The sequence below is a fragment of the Ascaphus truei genome, chromosome 7 (assembly GCF_040206685.1).
Source record: "Ascaphus truei isolate aAscTru1 chromosome 7, aAscTru1.hap1, whole genome shotgun sequence".
Lineage (NCBI taxonomy): Eukaryota > Metazoa > Chordata > Amphibia > Anura > Ascaphidae > Ascaphus > Ascaphus truei.
Genome location: NC_134489.1, coordinates 101,174,169 through 101,192,840, shown reverse-complemented (window position 1 = coordinate 101,192,840; position 18,672 = coordinate 101,174,169). Strand labels below are relative to the sequence as shown.

Sequence of the window (18,672 nt, the reverse complement as noted above, 5' to 3'; positions counted from 1 at the left end):
CAGTGCAGATGAGAGACTGGCAGGCCAGCGGAGCCTAAAGGGAGGGACAGAGGGGCGGAGCCTAAGGAAGGGGAGGACCCGGCATTACTGGAGGAGAGAAGGGAGGGGGGCAGTGCTGAGGGAAGTGGAGGCCCGGCTTGCAGCACCTCGTCAAAACTCCGCCCCCCGCCCTGCATTCTCCAATCACAGCCGGCATTCTCCTGCTTCCCCCCCACCCGCCCGCTTGGGAGGGCAGCCAGCATCCTCCGCTCCCCGCAGCCCCAAAAGCCGGGACCCCAAGTAAAAACCGGGACATTTTGAGAATCAATTGAAAACCGGGACAGCACATAAAAAACCGGGACAGCACATGAAAAACTGGGACTGTCCCGGCTAAACCGGGATGACTGGTCACCCTACTCCAGCAACAAGCTCCAGTTAACATAACATGTCCAGTCCCCACTGGCACCATCTCTTGCAGTAGCAATTAACAGGGAACCCTTGGCCAACTCATTCCCCCTTTCCTCTACATGGTCATTATAATCATATTCCATGTAGCACAGCCAGTGTGTGCAGAATTATACACAGAGTTGTACAGGATCACTCTATCACTGCCCTAAAGAGGTCACATTATATCATGTAGCAGCGCCAACACAGGTCAGACTGGCTTCTTCTCCACTCTGGCCAGTGCCCCAATCACAAGGAGACTCCTCAAGGAGAACCACACTCTGCAGAGGCTATAAAAGTCAGGTATGAAGGCGATAAGCAATCAGCAGAACGGTGTTAATTACGGTAACTGCACATTTCATTACAGAAGTGCAGCGAGGCATCAGTCAGCAAGCGGGAAAGAGGGGAGGCGAAGGAGACGGAGAAAGAGGGGAGGTGAAGAAGACGGGGAAAGAGGGGAGGCGAAGGAGACAGGGAAAGAGGGGAGGTGAAGGAGACGGGGAAAGAGGGGAGGCGAAGGAGACGGGGAAAGAGGGGAGGCGAAGGAGACGGGAAAGAGGGGAGGCGAAGGAGACGGGGAAAGAGGGGAGGTGAAGGAGACGGGGAAAGAGGGGAGGTGAAGGAGACGGGGAAAGAGGGGAGGTGAAGGAGACGGGGAAAGAGGGGAGGCGAAGGAGACGGGGAAAGAGGGGAGGCGAAGGAGACGGGGAAAGAGGGGAGGTGAAGGAGACGTGAGAGAGCAAAGGAAGACGAGGACAGGGCAGTCAGGGAAGCTGCAGAGGACGAGTCGTATAAAGCAGATACCTCTCTCTACCTGATGCAACGTGGTTATCGTTTCCGTAGCACATACTTCATGCACATTATTATTACAAATTGCCTTCATCGCCAGGATCCGCGCTTGTACTTTGAAATCTGACACGCGTTTTCCGTCTGGGAGAAATACCTGTGTAAAATATTATTTCCGGGGCCTCTCGCTGCAGACGATGCCGCTCCCTTTGCTTATGAGACCATAGAATAACAGGTATATTGTGCGGCGCTGTTCTGCTCTTTCATATTGGTTTCTTGGGCCACGGATAGCAAGGCTTTTATTCGCATCGTAGCCTTGCAATCGACGTTGACAATCGCAGGCTGAGCGCTTTCACTCTTTGTAGCATTCCCAATATATCTTGCAAATAGAAATATCCCGTGTGAGCACATTCACATCTGACAGGTCTGCAACCCTGCCTTTCCCCATTATCTCTTAGCATACAATGCATCCACTGCAGCCAGGGATTCTGGGTAATGGCATGCAAGTGAGCACAGTGTGTTACTTCGAATCCATTTTAATATGGACCCCTATGAGCTTATGCTTGTCGCATTACACAGCTTTTCAGCACAGCCTGGGTTAAAGAAGTGCAGAGCCAGCAAACCAACTCACATACAGCTATTTATCCTTTTGGGTCTCATCAGTGTGAGGCTGGTGACACTGGCTCCGCAATGTGACGCTGGGATAGGTTTCACCCACACATTATATAAGTGAAAATCTCACGTGTGAGCGCATTCACGTCCCAGACAGATCTGCAACCCTGCCCTTCCCCATTATCTCTTCGCATGCAATGCTTCCACTGCAGTCAGGGATCATGCAACATATCTTGCATAGGGGGTGTGTGGCTTTAACCCCGTCTCTGCCAGCGGGGGGCCTGTGACGCATTGCAAAGTAATGCAAAACAATGCGTTGCAGTCCCCTCTGGCAGTGAAGAAGGCCCAAGCCCTATGCAGAGCAGCATTACGAGCACAAGTATCTAATGTAATTGTATTCCAGTCAAGGACGCGGGCTCGCCCTTGCTGGCTTCTTCTCCTCTTCGGAAGGCGCAGAGAATTGAAATCCTGCATGTGTCCCTAACCGGAGTCAGCAGAACGCAGGCGTCCAGAGATAAGCGCCCACTGATAACGCTGTAACATAGGAGGCAGGTTCTGAAAGAACGACCCAGTATCCTCGGCCCTGGGACTGCAGCCTGTACATCTGCAGCTCTATCCCAATGTATGTATGTCTTTATTTATATAGCGCCACGTGACACGTGACAATCATATAAATAACAAATAACAGATCATGGGAATAAGTGCTTCAGACATAAAAGTAACATTTCAGAAGAGGAGTCCCTGCTCCGAAGAGCTTACAATCTAATTAGATGCCGGATGAACTGCAACTCCCTGCCGTATTTTACTGAACAGACCTGCATTAAATGACTGACTGATGGAGTAATGCAGGGGTGGCCAACTCCAGTCTTCAAGGGCCCCCCGCAGGTCAGGTTTTAAGGATATCCCTGCTTCAGCACAGGTGGCTAAACTGTTAATTATTTGTTTTTTTTTAACAGGATTGAAGCAGGGGGTCTCCAGAGCTGAGCTCCATTCGTTTCAGCCCCTGGGGACTCCATGCTTGGAGAGATACTGACCTCAATAAGCTCCGCTCAGCTAGCAGGGTTCACATAATGGCGGAGTTTCAAAACTCCCACGCCCTGCGGGCCAATAGGAAGCCGTGATGTCATCAGGTCCGGCTTCCTATTGACAAATAATGGGGTTCAGCCCCGGAAGGACCCCCCTGCTTCAATTCCTTTACGTTTCACTCTGATTAAATTGACCATTACTGTATGTAACAATGGGAGTTACTTATTAAACTGCACCAGTGCCCCGATCAGCACTATCGTAGGTTAATGAATAACCCTTAATGTGCTGCTGGCTCTTCTGGCAGTGAATAAGTTAAACCGGCGCTGCCTTCTCCCACACGATACCTTGAAGTTGCTGCTGGCAGAGATCCAACAGGAAACCCCCAAGCTAAATATAAAAAAAAGCTTTATATATTCTTTAAACTGAAAGAACCCCCCCCCCCCCTAGCTCTCTGAAAGCATCCGTGTGATAAAAAGCCGGACTTATCAGCATTGCCAATTTGGGGTGACAGATTTGTCGCCAGCTGTCAAACTGCTGACCCATTAAAATAATCGTGGTACCTCTAACTCCTGCTTCTTCTATACAGTCATACAGACGTGAGTGTGACCCTCTCATCTCATGGGAACGGCTAAGGCAGGCTCCCCTAAAAAGCCAGGAGGTCAATGGCCGCACCCAACCTGCTGATCCCCGGGGGGGCTCGCGCTTTATTATTCAAGTTTTTGATTATGAATTAATTAACCCCTTCGCTGCCAGATCACCCACAGATGCACTGTGCAGCGTTATAAACGAAGTCTTGGAGCCAAGGGGTTAATGTGCATGGCCTCAATTAAGGGGGGGAGGGGGGACGACATACAACAGAGTGCTTAATATTAAAAATAAAAACCCATATTACTGCTGTTTAGAGAAAGGGAGAAAATAAGCAGCTCGAGGGGGCGAGCAAAGCAGGGATGCGTCAGCACCGTTGGCACTGCAGGGGTTACGAGGGAATGCACACTGAGTTGTGGCCCCTCTTCGGGTTCCCTAATGAGGGGAATCCTTTGGTACCGTGGCCCGCAGGTAGTTCGGACGGTTACTTTCCGCCCCTGGCGTTTGACGACAGATTCATAAATTGCACAATGTTTTCCTCCGACGTGTAACACGTCCCAGCGTCCCTCAGTAACACCTCGTTAATTGTTAGCTCTGCACTTGTAATTCTGCACAGAGGGCTGGCACGGTCTGGGAGCCAGTCACATGTTTAGGAATCTCTTCTCCCATGTTAAACCCTTTCACTGCCAGAGGCTGAAGCAGGGGCGGCCAACTACCGTCCTCAAGGGCCACCAACAGGTTTTCAGGATACCCCTGCTTCAGGACCGGTGGCTCAATCAGTGGCTCCCTGCTTCAGCACAGGATGCCTTAGACAGTAGGGGCCAACTCCAGTCCACAAGGGCCACCAACAGGTCAGGTTTTCAGGATATCCCTGCTTCAGCACAGGTGGCTCAATCAGTGGCTCAGTCGAAGACTGACCCACTGATTGAGCCACCTGTGCTGAAGGTGTGACTGATTGAGCCACCTGTGCTGAAGCTGTGACTGACTGAGCCACCTGTGCTGAAGCTGGGATATCCTGATCTGCTGGTGGCCCATGAAGACTGAAGTTGCCCACGTCTGGGATGTGAATGACTGCGCCACCTGTGCTGAAGCAGGCGTATCCTTAAAACCTGACCTGTTGGTGGCCCTGCAGTTAGCCACCCCTGGGCGAAACAAGAGGTACAACCACATCCTGGAATTTGGTTGGAATGTAAACGAACGGTTCCTGCAACGGGCAACAAAGGTGGGCGAGGCCGCGGTGTCTAAATAATATCCAGCCACCATTTTTTGTGCCTTAAAATTCCTCTTAGAACCACCCTGAAGCGAACGCATTGTTTGTGTGGCAGCCCTTCTACTCTCAAAGATCTAAACGTTACAAGCCGGGGTCAGCGGGAACCGGAGTGATACAGCAGAAAGGTCACAGTTACTATATGGAGCGGTAAGGAGTTTATCAAGGCCGAGTCTCCAGTGGCCGCGGCAGCACGAACGCCGTCACGCACGCCGCACACAAAGTACAGCCCTCTATGGGGCAGGCCCCAGTCGGCGTGTGTGCATGCGCAAATAAAGCGCGATGCGCGACCGCCTTTGCCAAAAGACAAGATTTTTGGCGTGGCTGCCGAGCTGTGGCCACGTCACAGCGGCGGTTCAGCCAATGAGGGCCACCAACAACTCAATGGACAGAGCAGGTCGAAAGATGAACAACCCCAATGGCGCAACTCACATTAACCCCTTCATTGCCAGAGCGCCCTACAACACACTAACTACTTCAAGTACGGAGAAGTACAAAAGGGCGGTACGGTTGCCTGTGAAAGTGTTGGGGTGGCAGGCAACACATCGCTCCTTGTTCAGGTCACAATGAAGAAGTCCCGTTCTCTCCATTAGCCTCACTACATTTCAGAGGAAGTCACAGCCTAAGTACAGCCCCGTTGCAAAATGTTGTTGCAGACACCGCTACCCAGTGACTCAACTGCTGGCACATCACCCAAACCCTTTCACCACTCACCTTTGCAATTATCACATCATCCCAAGCCCACCCCCTCTCAATCCATTCTTCTGAAAGGTGACATTTACAGGTGACGTCTCCACATCGGACAGCTGAAACAACACTCGCAGGTCCCTTGTAAGGCGGCTGCTTTGCAGAGTGACAGCTCACGCTCACACAACCCCTCCCCCCCAGCCCCCACTATCCCTTTCTCCGTCCTGTGCCTTCAGGATTAACTTTGTTTGCATGGGCAGAGTAGTGAGGGAGCAGCCAGGACAGTAACACTTGCACCCAGATGTACGTGAATAATCCCTGGTCAAGGTCCCGTGCAGTCACTAGGCCAGTATATTCTCCCTGTTATTGAACAACATACCATCATTTACACTGGAATGTACAGTTGATGATTAACAGAGAAATGTCACTCAGGTCAGTTCCTATGTGGGATTAACTCGTGTGTGGTTCTAGGTATCAGTAACCTCTGCAAATGCTTAAAGTGACAGTTCAATGTAGTATTATTATTATTGTTTAATAATTGTTTAGCGCCAACATAGTGCGCAGGGCGGTAGAATGGGCGTTATGTATATTACAAAAACAGTTACATACAGGAGAGGATAAATATGCACTAACGGATCCACAGAGGTAATTAGGGCTCTGCTCGTAAGAGCTTACAGTGTATGGGGAATGAGGGACAATGTTGTGACAAGAAGGTGTAGGATAAGGTGTGGGGAGACAAGAAGGTGTAGGATAAGGTGTGGGGAGACAAGAAGCTGTAGGATAAGGTGTGGGGAGACAAGAAGCTGTAGGATAAGGTGCGGGGAGACAAGAAGGTGTAGGATAAGGTGTGGGGAGACAAGAAGGTGTAGGATAAGGTGTGGGGAGACAAGAAGGTGTAGGATAAGGTGTGGGGAGACAAGAAGCTGTAGGATAAGGTGCGGGGAGACAAGAAGGTGTAGGATAAGGTGTGGGGAGACAAGAAGGTGTAGGATAAGGTGCGGGGAGACAAGAAGCTGTAGGATAAGGTGTGGGGAGACAAGAAGGTGTAGGATAAGGTGCGGGGAGACAAGAAGGTGTAGGATAAGGTGTGGGGAGACAAGAAGGTGTAGGATAAGGTGTGAGGAGACAAGAAGGTGTAGAATAAGGTGTGGGGAGACAAGAAGGTGTAGGATAAGGTGTGGGGAGACAAGAAGGTGTAGGATAAGGTGTGAGGAGACAAGAAGGTGTAGAATAAGGTGTGGGGAGACAAGAAGGTGTAGGATAAGGTGTGGGGAGACAAGAAGGTGTAGGATAAGGTGTGAGGAGACAAGAAGGTGTAGGATAAGGTGTGAGGAGACAAGAAGGTGTAGGATAAGGTGTGAGGAGACAAGAAGGTGTAGGATAAGGTGTGGGGAGACAAGAAGGTGTATGATAAGGTGTGAGGAGGCAAGAAGGTGTAGGATAAGGTGTGGGAGACAAGAAGGTGTAGGATAAGGTGTGGGGAGGCAAGAAGGTGTAGGATAAGGTGTGGGGAGACAAGAAGGTGTAGGATAAGGTGTGGGGAGACAAGAAGGTGTAGGATAAGGTGTGGGGAGACAAGAAGGTGTAGGATAAGGTGTGGGGAGACAAGAAGGTGTAGGATAAGGTGTGAGGAGGCAAGAAGGTGTAGGATAAGGTGTGAGGAGACAAGAAGGTGTAGGATAAGGTGTGGGGAGACAAGAAGGTGTAGGATAAGGTGTGGGGAGACAAGAAGGTGTAGGATAAGGTGTGACGAGACAAGAAGGTGTAGGATAAGGTGTGGGGAGACAAGAAGGTGTAGGATAAGGTGTGGGGAGACAAGAAGGTGTAGGATAAGGTGTGGGGAGACAAGAAGGTGTAGGATAAGGTGTGGGGAGACAAGAAGGTGTAGGATAAGGTGTGGGGAGACAAGAAGGTGTAGGATAAGGTGTGGGGAGACAAGAAGGTGTAGGATAAGGTGTGGGGAGACAAGAAGGTGTAGGATAAGGTGTGGGGAGACAAGAAGGTGTAGGATAAGGTGTGGGGAGACAAGAAGGTGTAGGATAAGGTGTGGGGAGACAAGAAGGTGTAGGATAAGGTGTGGGGAGACAAGAAGGTGTAGGATAAGGTGTGGCTCAGGTTAGAATATGGCCCAATCTGACAACTGAAGCCATTAAGGTTCTTTTTGGGGGGGGGGGCGGAGGGGATGTTATATAGGGTGGAGATTCGACAAGTCACACAGCTGGTCCCAATGGGATTGGAGGGGGAGGGGAGTTGGATGTTAGAGGTTGGGTGAGTGGACTTCCTTGAAAAGGTGAGTTTTCAGGGAGCAATACGTTAACAAATATGTACTAATATAACATATTCTGCAGATGTGCCCATTCGCATTGGCTTTCTGTTAGACTCTCTAATTTGGGGTCAGTCTCACTCATTTTTAGCTTCAGCATCTCATAGACTTCAGTGGCGTCTCACTGATAAAAAAGCAATAAGATCAAATAGGCCGCCCAAATCACCTATACCAGCGCCCAACTATCGGAGCGGCCCTCAAAGCAAGGGACGAAATATCCAGGGATAATAAAATCACTACATTTCCATCACTCCTGACCCCGATCTGTGGGAACCCGGCATTTACCCCAGGGATGGAAACGCAAAAATGTAAAAAAAAGGACCCGCATACATACATTTGAGACACACACACCTCTCTCTGTGCTCCATGTGGTTTCCTCATCTTCTTAGCGCCACCCTCAGGCCCCTGTCATCTCCTCCTGATTGGCTGCTGCTGGTTAATGCAGCCAAAAAGGATGGATGAAACTTGCCAGTCCCGTAGCAAAAGCCCTGCTCTCTCCCTGCTCAGTGAAATCCCATGGTCCCCCAAGCCGGTCAGGTCACTATGTCCAGAGAGGTAATACCGGATGTATATGTAAGTAATACATTACTTAATACATAAGTATGTATGCATGTCTTTATTTATATAGCGCCATTAATGTACATAGCGCTTCGCAGCAGTAATATACCTCCCAATCATAAATAACAAATAATACAAATAACAGATCATGGGAATAAGTGCTTCAGACATAAAAGTGATACTGAGGAAAAGGAGTCCCTGCCCCGAAGAGCTTACAATCTAATTGGTAAGTAGGAAGAATGTACAGAGACAGTAGGAAGGTGTTCTGGTAAGTGCGTCTGCAAGGGGGTCAAGGTCAATGCATGAGGTGTTTAGTATCAGCCACGAAGCTACCCATATGCTTCGTTACGGAGGTGTGTTTTAAGATGGGTCTTAAAAGTGGATAGAGAGGGGGCTAGTCGGATATTGAGGAGAAGGGCATTCCAGAGGTGTGGGGCAGTCAGAGAGAAAGGTTTAAAGCGGGAGAGGGCTTTAGACACAAAAGGGGTTGAGAGAAGACATCCCTGAGCAGAAAGCAAGAGTCGGGATGGTGTATAGCGAGAAATTAGGGATGAGATGTAAGGAGGTGCAGAAGAGTGTAAAGCTTTAAAAGTGAGGAGGAGAATTGAGTGTGAGATACGAGATTTGATAGGAAGCCGGGAGAGGGATTTCAGCAGGGGAGACGCTGAGACAGATTTAGGAAAAAGTAGAGTGATTCTGACAGCAGCATTTAGGATAGATTGTAGGGGAGACAGGTGAGAGGCAGGAAGGCCGGACAGCAGGATGTTACAGTAGTCGAGACGGGAGAGAATGAGGGCCTTCATTAGAGTTTTAGCAGTCGAGCAACAGAGGAAAGTGTGTATCTTTGTAATAATGTGGAGGAAAAATGACAGGTTTTAGTTACCTTTTGAATGTAAGAGGAGAATGTGAGAGAGGACTCAAGTGTGACCCCTAGGCAGCGTGCTTGGGCTACTGGGTGAATGATGGTACTTCCAACAGTAATGTGGAAGGAGATAGTAGGGCCAGGTTTGGGAGGAAGTATGAGGAGCTCCATTTTTGCCATGTTAACTTTAAGTCAGCGGAGGGCCATCCATAATGATATAGCAGAGAGACATTCATAAACTTTGGTCTATACAGCAGGTATAAGGTCAGGGGTTGAAAAGTAAATGTGTGTGTCATCAGCATAGAAGTGATATTTGAACCCAAGAGATGTGATTAGATCACCTAGAGAGAGTGTGTAAATACTGTAGAAAAGAGAAGAGGTCCCAGCCAAAGCCCTGGGGTACCCCCACAGAGAGATCCATAGAGGAGGAGGTGGTAGCAAAAAAGACACTGAAAGTACGATGGGAGAGGTAAGAGGAGATCCAGGATAGAACTTTGTTACGTATACCAAGAGTATGGAGAATGTGAAGGAGAAGAGGGTGGTCCACAGCATCAAATGCTGCAGAGAGGTTGAGTAATATGAGCAGAGTGTAATGACCTTTGTCTTTGGCAGTATGTAGGTCATTCGTTATTTTAGTGAGTACTGTTTCAGTGGAGTGAGCAGTGCGGAAGCCAGATTGTAGAGGATCTAGGAGCGATTAGGAGGTGAGAAAATGGAGCAAGCGAGAGAATACAAGACGTTCAAGGCGTTTAGAGGCAAACGGCAGGAGGGCTTGCTGTTTTAAGTAATGGTATAACTGTTGCATGTTTGAAGGAGGAGGGAAAGGTATCAAAGTAGAGGGAAGAGTTAAAAATGTGTGTGAGCGTAGGGATTATAGTAGGAGCAAGAGGTTTTAGGAGATGGGAGGGAATGGGGTCAAGAGGGCAGGTGGTAGAGGGAGAAGAGGAGATCAGCAGCGACACACCTCTGTGACAGCCAAAAAAGAGTCAAGGAAGGCAGGAGGAGAGTTAGGAAGAGGTGTAGGAGAGAAGGATACAGAGGGGATGTCCTAACATATGGAATCCACCTTTTCCTTGAAATAGTCAGCAAAGTCCTGAGGTGAGATGGAGGAAGAAGAACTGGCAGCAGAGTAATGTCCAGTATAACTAGGGTGACGAGATGTCTCGGTTTAGCCGTGACAGTCCCGGATTTTAGGCTTCTGTCGTGACTTTTTGGGCCACTGTTCTGGTTTTCTATCGTGCCAGCGAGCATGTATGACCGGCAAACTCCGATCATACATGCGCACGAGCGGTCGGCAAGTGCTGATCACACATGCACATAAGCGACCGGCAAGCGCCCACGTCGATCACGCATGTGCAGTCGGTGCTCACGACAGGGCATGTGTGACATTTGTGGTGGTCTTTGCTGGGACAAATATAGTCACCCTAAGTATTAACTCTATTTTTTTACTGGACAGTGTCCAAATACAGGGCAGTCCGGTTCAATCCTGGACACCTGGTAACCCTACTTGTGAATGTGCTCACAAGTGATATGTGTGTTTGCTGGAGGGTTTTTGTCACTTTTTTACCCACCATAACTTATATAAATGTGTGGAAGACACCTTGCAAAACGCTTTTCTCCCATGCAACGTGTAGCCAGCTCTCCGACCGTGGAAGTGGCTAGATAGTTGGTAGCTGGTGCCATACAAAGAAACAGTAATAACCCCCGGCACAGGCGAGATCATTTTCCTTTCGGGGCCACAGCAGGGGATGATGCTGTGAGCTGGTTCTGTACAGGGTAAACCCGCAGGTTAATACGGCTGTGGAAGCTAAAATCAGCTCTATAATTAAGGGGTTACAGTGTGAAGTGGCCAAGAAAATACAGCTCTTAAACACAGGCAAATTACTGAGGAAAACAACACCTGTTATTGTAATAAATACCAGGAAATGCCAATTAGCTGGAAAGATTGTGTAAACAGACAGTAACAGCATTGGCAGGCTGGTTACATGTGCATATTAATGGGAAGAAGACTGCGGATTTTGTATGACTTTGTCAAGGACGCTCAGGGGTTTATTCACTGTAGTACTTGTTAAAATAAAAATGTTTGTTGATTTATTTTCTTATTATTTTAGCCTTGCACTTCTTTTGTTAACCCTTGCTGGCTCTGCAGTTCTGCTGATTTACAGATACATTTAGGATGGAAGAGCCTTAATCTTGCCTCTCTTATCCAGGTGACAGTTTAATATGATGTGTAGCTGTCTTCCCCATACTGGGGAAGATTTCAGCTTCATACACATAGGAACTGCAAAGGAGGCCTCACCGCTAAGAGACAGGGGTCTCAAACTCAGTCCTCAAAAGCCACCAACAGGACAGCTGAGCCACCTGTGCTGAAGCAGGGATATCCATAAAAGCTGGCCTGTTGGTTGCCCTTGAGGACTCAGTCTGAGATCCCTGCTTTAGGGCTAATTTTTCACTATGCTGTTGGCCCTTATTTAACAGATGGGACCGTTAACTCTTTCAGTGCAGTAGAAGACAGGCGTGCAGAAAATAAATAGAAAGAACTGGGAAACAGGTCAGAAATAGATCTGTTTTTGGACACATTTAATCCCAACTGTGTAAATAAAAACACATTCATGTCGTGCTTTGCCTTGGCTCCCACAGCTGGGATCAGCCGCAGACCCAGCTATGATTTCATGTGCGCTGAGCAGACACAGAGCTTTTCAGTCCGACAACTAACATGTGAAATCAAGGCTTGAAAGGGAAGGATCAAAATTACACTAACATTATCCACTACAAAAGAGAAGGAAACACAGCATTTAACAACCCGTTCTTAGGTTACCAAACATGTTCTAAATATATAACGATTAACCCAATCAGTGCGAGACGGGCAACTTCAATAGCCCGGTTCTAACTGTCCCAGTCTCCATGTCATTCCTCACATTCTGCCTTTATCACTGCAGCTCTATTCCTGTATATATATATATATATATATATATATATATATATATATATATATATATATATATATATATATATATACGGCATACCATATAATGTACACGCTTACTATAGACACATGTATATTTGTATATGTAATCTTATCGTTTTTTTCACTTACCCAGTGAGGCGGAGACTCTTAAACCTTTCTCACCGACTGCCCCACACCTCTGGAATGCCCTTACCCTCAATATCCGACTAGCACCCTCTCTATTCACCTTTAATACCCATCTTAAAACACACCTCTTTAATGAAGCATATGAGCAGCTCCGTGGCTAATACTATACACCTGATACATAAAGCTTGGCCCCCTGCAGACACACTTACCAGTATGCCCTCCTACTGTATCTGTACATTCTTCCTTCCTACCAATTAGATTGTAAGCTCTTCGGGGCAGGTACTCCTTTTCCTAAATGTCACTTTTATGTCTGAAGCGCTTATTCTCATGATCTGTTATTTGTATTATTTGTTATTTATATGATTGTCACGTGTATTACTGCTGTGAAGCGCCATGCACATTAATGGCGCTATATAAATAAAGATATAAGTACATACATATGTAGCCTGGAGCTCCCGCAGCTCCTTGAGACCCCCCTCCCCTTGGGCAGCTCGATCGCGGGTGCCGAAAGACCCGACGGCTGCTTCCAAGGGTGGGGGCTGGAGCAGGGAGCAGCGCGGCTTCCCCTGCCTGCGGCCGGTTGCTGGGGACGCGATCGGGCCGTTGCTAAGGCCGCGATCGCGTCTCTAAGGTCCCGGCGGTCGCAGAGCAGGGCACCGCCATTGAGGACCGTCTCGCGCATGCGCAGTGGACGCGTAGACGCAGGGAAAGCCCCAGAGCTAGGGATAGCTCGCGCGAGCATAGGGACAGCTCAGGGAGAAGAGAGAAAGCCCGGGAAAGATTGCACACGCGCAGTGGAGGGTAAGGAAAGCCCGCGAACCCCTAGCCTATCAGGGAAGGCTCTGAGCAGGGACTACGAGTCTCATGAGTCTCTGTATGCCCCATGTGACACCAGGGAGCCAATAGGGCTTAGGAAGGCCAGGCAGGCAAAGTGGATACATTGTTTGGACTGCAGCACGTTTGTCAGTTGGAGCTGGGGAGCTGTGAGGGAAGGAAGGGTGCAGAGAGCATATGCAGCTCCTGCATCGAGTAAGGTCCCCACATCCCAAGTAAGGCCCCAACTCCCCACCAGGTTAGTGGGTAAGTGCTGAGGGACGGCCCAGATAGGGACGCTGCCCTTAGTGCGTGTCTGTGTGCTGTCTTGTCAGGATCACGGCTGGCAGTGCTGTGAGGCCTGACAAGAAGGCATAGTGCTAGTGTGCAGCAAGTTGCTGTACGCGTTCTGAAGTTTGCAGTGCGTAGCTGCTCGTGCTAGTGTTAGGGTTCCAGGTTGCTGTGTTGAGTGTTGCATGTGACGCTGCCTGTACTGAGTGCAGTGTGTGTGCAGCGTGTGTTACTGTCTGCCGGATGACTGAGAGTTGTGTGTCGGCTGCAGGCGCGTTAGGATAAGTGAGTTAGGAGCTAGTGGTTCAGTGAGTGTCAGGACTGGGATGAGTTAGGGGAGTGGGGCAGGTTATTACCCCGCAGGCCCTAGGAGTTTTCCCCAAGCCACCCCAGGTTGCGGTTCATCAGGGACAGGCCCTAGGTTAGGGTTCCTGTCACGTTAGGGATAGATAGGGATAGCGGCGGTTGCTGTTCCCGTGAGACGGTGTGTTACCGAGAGACTGTTGTGTTCCCGTGAAGCGGTGGGACCCTCGTTGGGGTTCCTGGAGAAGTACCTGGATAGGATCAGACGGAGGCATCGCACGTCTGACCCTTTGAGAAGAGTGTTGCAGGCCCGAGCATCGGAGTGCTCGGAAGGTACCTCTGTATTATATGTGCACCAACAGGCCTATTAGTTCATAGTGACTGCGCAGTCACCCACGTTCTCTATTAGAGTGCGGGACATTGGGTGGGGATTCTCGGGACACTGGGTGGGATCACCTAGTGTTGGGAAGCGTCCTGCGCGACGCAGTAAGTGTCTCCTCTAGAGAGGGACACAGGTTATGATGTTGATATTGCTGTGATCTGTTTCTTGCACGTTGAGTAAAGTCCCTAGTTAATATATATCTGTGTGAGTATCGATGATTGGTATTGTCCTGCGAGGAACCACTCCCCCTAGGGTGGGAGCCATCGCAGGTGGAGGCGCTGCATCGTTGGAAGTAAGTACCCTTAATATAAATGCCCCAGGTTCCCCATGGCGGAAGCTCAGCCCTCCTGTGAGCCAACAGGTATAGCACCACACTGAGAAGTAGTCAGATACACCTACCCACCCCAATCTCACTTAAGGGGGGGGGAAAGAGGGCTACATTTGGAGGCGCTGCTGAGATCCAGACCTGGGGTGCTCTGTTCCATTTTTTTCCCAAATTGTCCAAGTCTCAATTTTTTGTCGCCATGTTTGTGAAGTCCGGACACGAGGTCCTTGCCTGGGCTTTGAGGCAATATATGGAACCTGGCCGGGTAGTGGCAGTAGGAGGCCTTCCCGCAACTATGCCCGCGGTTGAGGTTCAGTACACTATGCGTAAAATTCCAGGGTGGCCGCACGCATGTGTTTTAGATGAAGAACACGATTCCACGGCCCCATGGAAATCAATACTTTTTGTAGCAACCCCCACTGCGGATATATGCCTGGCAGAGGCACCGTCCGCCCTGTGTATGCCCGGGGGCCCGCCTGAGGGATACCCCCTGGTTTACGCAGACCTAGTAAAATGGCGTCTCCCGCCAGAGCAGGGGAGCGCACGTGCTGCTGGCTGCAAGCCTGCACTAAATAGTGTTGAAGAAAACTGTCCGGGATTGGCGGGAAAACCAGAAGGCTACCCCCCTATCTATACAGAGAGCCCTAGTGTAATTGCAGAGACTGTGATTAAAATGGAGTCTCTCTCTAGCAGTGAGTCACACCTAAGATGGCGGCTCCCGCCAAGTGGGGAGAGCACCAGGACTGTGCAAGAAATTGTTGCAGAGTATTGTCCGGGTTGGGCGCGAAAACCCGAACCCCGCCCCTGCACTGTGAGTGACTCAGCACAGAGCCAGAACCACTCCTTTGCAGAAAGGGCCCCTCCTTCAGATTCCACCAGGGGGAGCAAGCCTTGTTATCTTCAACCATACAGTGATGCAGTAATAGACTCTTGGTTTTCTGAGGAGGATGATGAGACAGACTGTTCTAGGGAGGAGGAGCCTGACCTCTATATCACTCTGAGTTGTGCTGAAGTAAAGTCTGTCTTCAGGGAGAAATTACTTAGGGATTCCCGCTACCAACCACCGGTTGTGGAGGGCCCGTGTGCCCGAGTGAACATTTCAGATCCGGTTCCTGAGCGGGACGAGGTTGAAGTCCCATCGGTGGCGATGCGCCTACCGGCGAACCACCCCAGCGATGATACAGAGGATTCACAGGGTAAGGTGTATATGCCCCCATCTTCTAGTGAATCCAGCGACCAGTCACTTGTGGTGATGCGCCTGCCGGCGGACCACTTTAGTGCCAGCAATGAACACCCTATCTTGGCGGATGCAGAGCCTGCTGTGGGCCCGTGTGCCCTAGAGGAGGTGTATCCCGAGGTTGCGGACCCTGCTGTGGGCCCGTGCGCCCTACAATGGTCAGTCCGACCTACTACCGAGGTACCATCGGTCCTAGAATGGGGATCAGTACCAAACGACGATGAGGGTGAGTCGACTGCCCCAGGGGTGAGCCTCCAGGTGACCGCGGAGCACGATGGTTCCTTAAGTCTGGTCACCCGGGTGAAGGGCTCCCCTCTACATCGCGTCCTGGCGGAGGTGTCCTCCTTGGGAGAATCCATCCCAAGCCAGTGGAGTGGTAAGGAACTCCCTAACTCCCCACAATCTCCGATGGAGCTGGCCGGGAAGAAGGCCAGAGTTGCGGCTTCTGAACAGAGTATGAGCCCGTGCGCTCCGACACAAGTGGTCCCAGGACTGGGATCCAACGCTTCCGAGTTTTCAGCGCGTAAGTGGACTGCCCCAGAAGTACCGGGGGCAGGTCCCAAGACGGCCGAGGTGGGAACTGACAGCATCCCCAAGGACCTGTTGGCCACCGTGAATCACCGCAGTGGTCGGGTGTATACTCTTTACCCCCGGTCAGGTGAAACAGAGACATTGTCCAGGGCTCGCTTTTCAGTGAAAGCATCGCAAGTCCGTAGGGACAAGGACTGTGTAAAGGAAGATCCAGGGAGACTGGCCTCCTGTAAGCCCAAAAAGGAGTGTGCCATTCGCCAAGTCGTGGACCGCGGAAAAGGTCCTGGCCTCCTGGTCTGCCGCATCCCTGCCGCGGATGACCGGGTAAGGGTCTGCTTCAGAGACACTGTGCTACTCCTTCCACCAGGGGGAGGAAGTAGCGAAGAGCCAGTAACTGTCGCTTTAGAGTGTGCTCTCCAAGAAATTTTTCTAGGGGAGGCTCACGGACGCAAAAGTGAGGTACCCCCACATGTTCAATTAGGGGCTCCCCACAAATGGTCTCAGCTAGTCTCGGGTATAGTCTGGTGTGAAGTGCAATGTAACCTGAAGGGTAAATTCGACACGTGTTGTATGTTCTGTGCCATGCATTTTAATTGTATATACCTTATGTCAGGGTATGGCGTTCTCCAAGCGAGGACGTTGGATTTTCCACCAGGGGGAGAGTGTAGCCTGGAGCTCCCGCAGCTCCTTGAGACCCCCCTCCCCTTGGGCAGCTCGATCGCGGGTGCCGAAAGACCCGACGGCTGCTTCCAAGGGTGGGGGCTGGAGCAGGGAGCAGCGCGGCTTCCCCTGCCTGCGGCCGGTTGCTGGGGACGCGATCGGGCCGTTGCTAAGGCCGCGATCGCGTCTCTAAGGTCCCGGCGGTCGCAGAGCAGGGCACCGCCATTGAGGACCGTCTCGCGCATGCGCAGTGGACGCGTAGACGCAGGGAAAGCCCCAGAGCTAGGGATAGCTCGCGCGAGCATAGGGACAGCTCAGGGAGAAGAGAGAAAGCCCGGGAAAGATTGCACACGCGCAGTGGAGGGTAAGGAAAGCCCGCGAACCCCTAGCCTATCAGGGAAGGCTCTGAGCAGGGACTACGAGTCTCATGAGTCTCTGTATGCCCCATGTGACACCAGGGAGCCAATAGGGCTTAGGAAGGCCAGGCAGGCAAAGTGGATACATTGTTTGGACTGCAGCACGTTTGTCAGTTGGAGCTGGGGAGCTGTGAGGGAAGGAAGGGTGCAGAGAGCATATGCAGCTCCTGCATCGAGTAAGGTCCCCACATCCCAAGTAAGGCCCCAACTCCCCACCAGGTTAGTGGGTAAGTGCTGAGGGACGGCCCAGATAGGGACGCTGCCCTTAGTGCGTGTCTGTGTGCTGTCTTGTCAGGATCACGGCTGGCAGTGCTGTGAGGCCTGACAAGAAGGCATAGTGCTAGTGTGCAGCAAGTTGCTGTACGCGTTCTGAAGTTTGCAGTGCGTAGCTGCTCGTGCTAGTGTTAGGGTTCCAGGTTGCTGTGTTGAGTGTTGCATGTGACGCTGCCTGTACTGAGTGCAGTGTGTGTGCAGCGTGTGTTACTGTCTGCCGGATGACTGAGAGTTGTGTGTCGGCTGCAGGCGCGTTAGGATAAGTGAGTTAGGAGCTAGTGGTTCAGTGAGTGTCAGGACTGGGATGAGTTAGGGGAGTGGGGCAGGTTATTACCCCGCAGGCCCTAGGAGTTTTCCCCAAGCCACCCCAGGTTGCGGTTCATCAGGGACAGGCCCTAGGTTAGGGTTCCTGTCACGTTAGGGATAGATAGGGATAGCGGCGGTTGCTGTTCCCGTGAGACGGTGTGTTACCGAGAGACTGTTGTGTTCCCGTGAAGCGGTGGGACCCTCGTTGGGGTTCCTGGAGAAGTACCTGGATAGGATCAGACGGAGGCATCGCACGTCTGACCCTTTGAGAAGAGTGTTGCAGGCCCGAGCATCGGAGTGCTCGGAAGGTACCTCTGTATTATATGTGCACCAACAGGCCTATTAGTTCATAGTGACTGCGCAGTCACCCACGTTCTCTATTAGAGTGCGGGACATTGGGTGGGGATTCTCGGGACACTGGGTGGGATCACCTAGTGTTGGGAAGCGTCCTGCGCGACGCAGTAAGTGTCTCCTCTAGAGAGGGACACAGGTTATGATGTTGATATTGCTGTGATCTGTTTCTTGCACGTTGAGTAAAGTCCCTAGTTAATATATATCTGTGTGAGTATCGATGATTGGTATTGTCCTGCGAGGAACCACTCCCCCTAGGGTGGGAGCCATCGCAGGTGGAGGCGCTGCATCGTTGGAAGTAAGTACCCTTAATATAAATGCCCCAGGTTCCCCATGGCGGAAGCTCAGCCCTCCTGTGAGCCAACAGGTATAGCACCACACTGAGAAGTAGTCAGATACACCTACCCACCCCAATCTCACTTAAGGGGGGGGGAAAGAGGGCTACACATACATATGTTTAGTGCCAACAGTGTACACCAATACAATACAGGGAATTATAATACTGTACTTTAATACTATAACAAACCTAAAATCAGACAATAAGAGAGAAAATACTTGTCC

General features: G+C 50.6%; 1 protein-coding gene across 8 annotated transcripts in view; it reads right to left on the bottom strand.

The window, feature by feature from the left end:
- Window positions 1-18,672, bottom strand: part of TNS1 (tensin 1) — a 421,249-nt gene that overhangs the window by 360,029 nt on the left and 42,548 nt on the right. Inside the window, exon 1 of one of the 8 annotated variants that reach the window (XM_075609710.1) lies at window positions 5,414-5,430. The exons of the other annotated variants lie outside the window; for them this stretch is intronic. The gene's annotated coding sequence lies outside the window, so the exon portion shown is untranslated. Of the gene's footprint in view, window positions 1-5,413; window positions 5,431-18,672 lie in introns of those variants that run through there. 8 annotated transcript variants of the gene reach the window in all.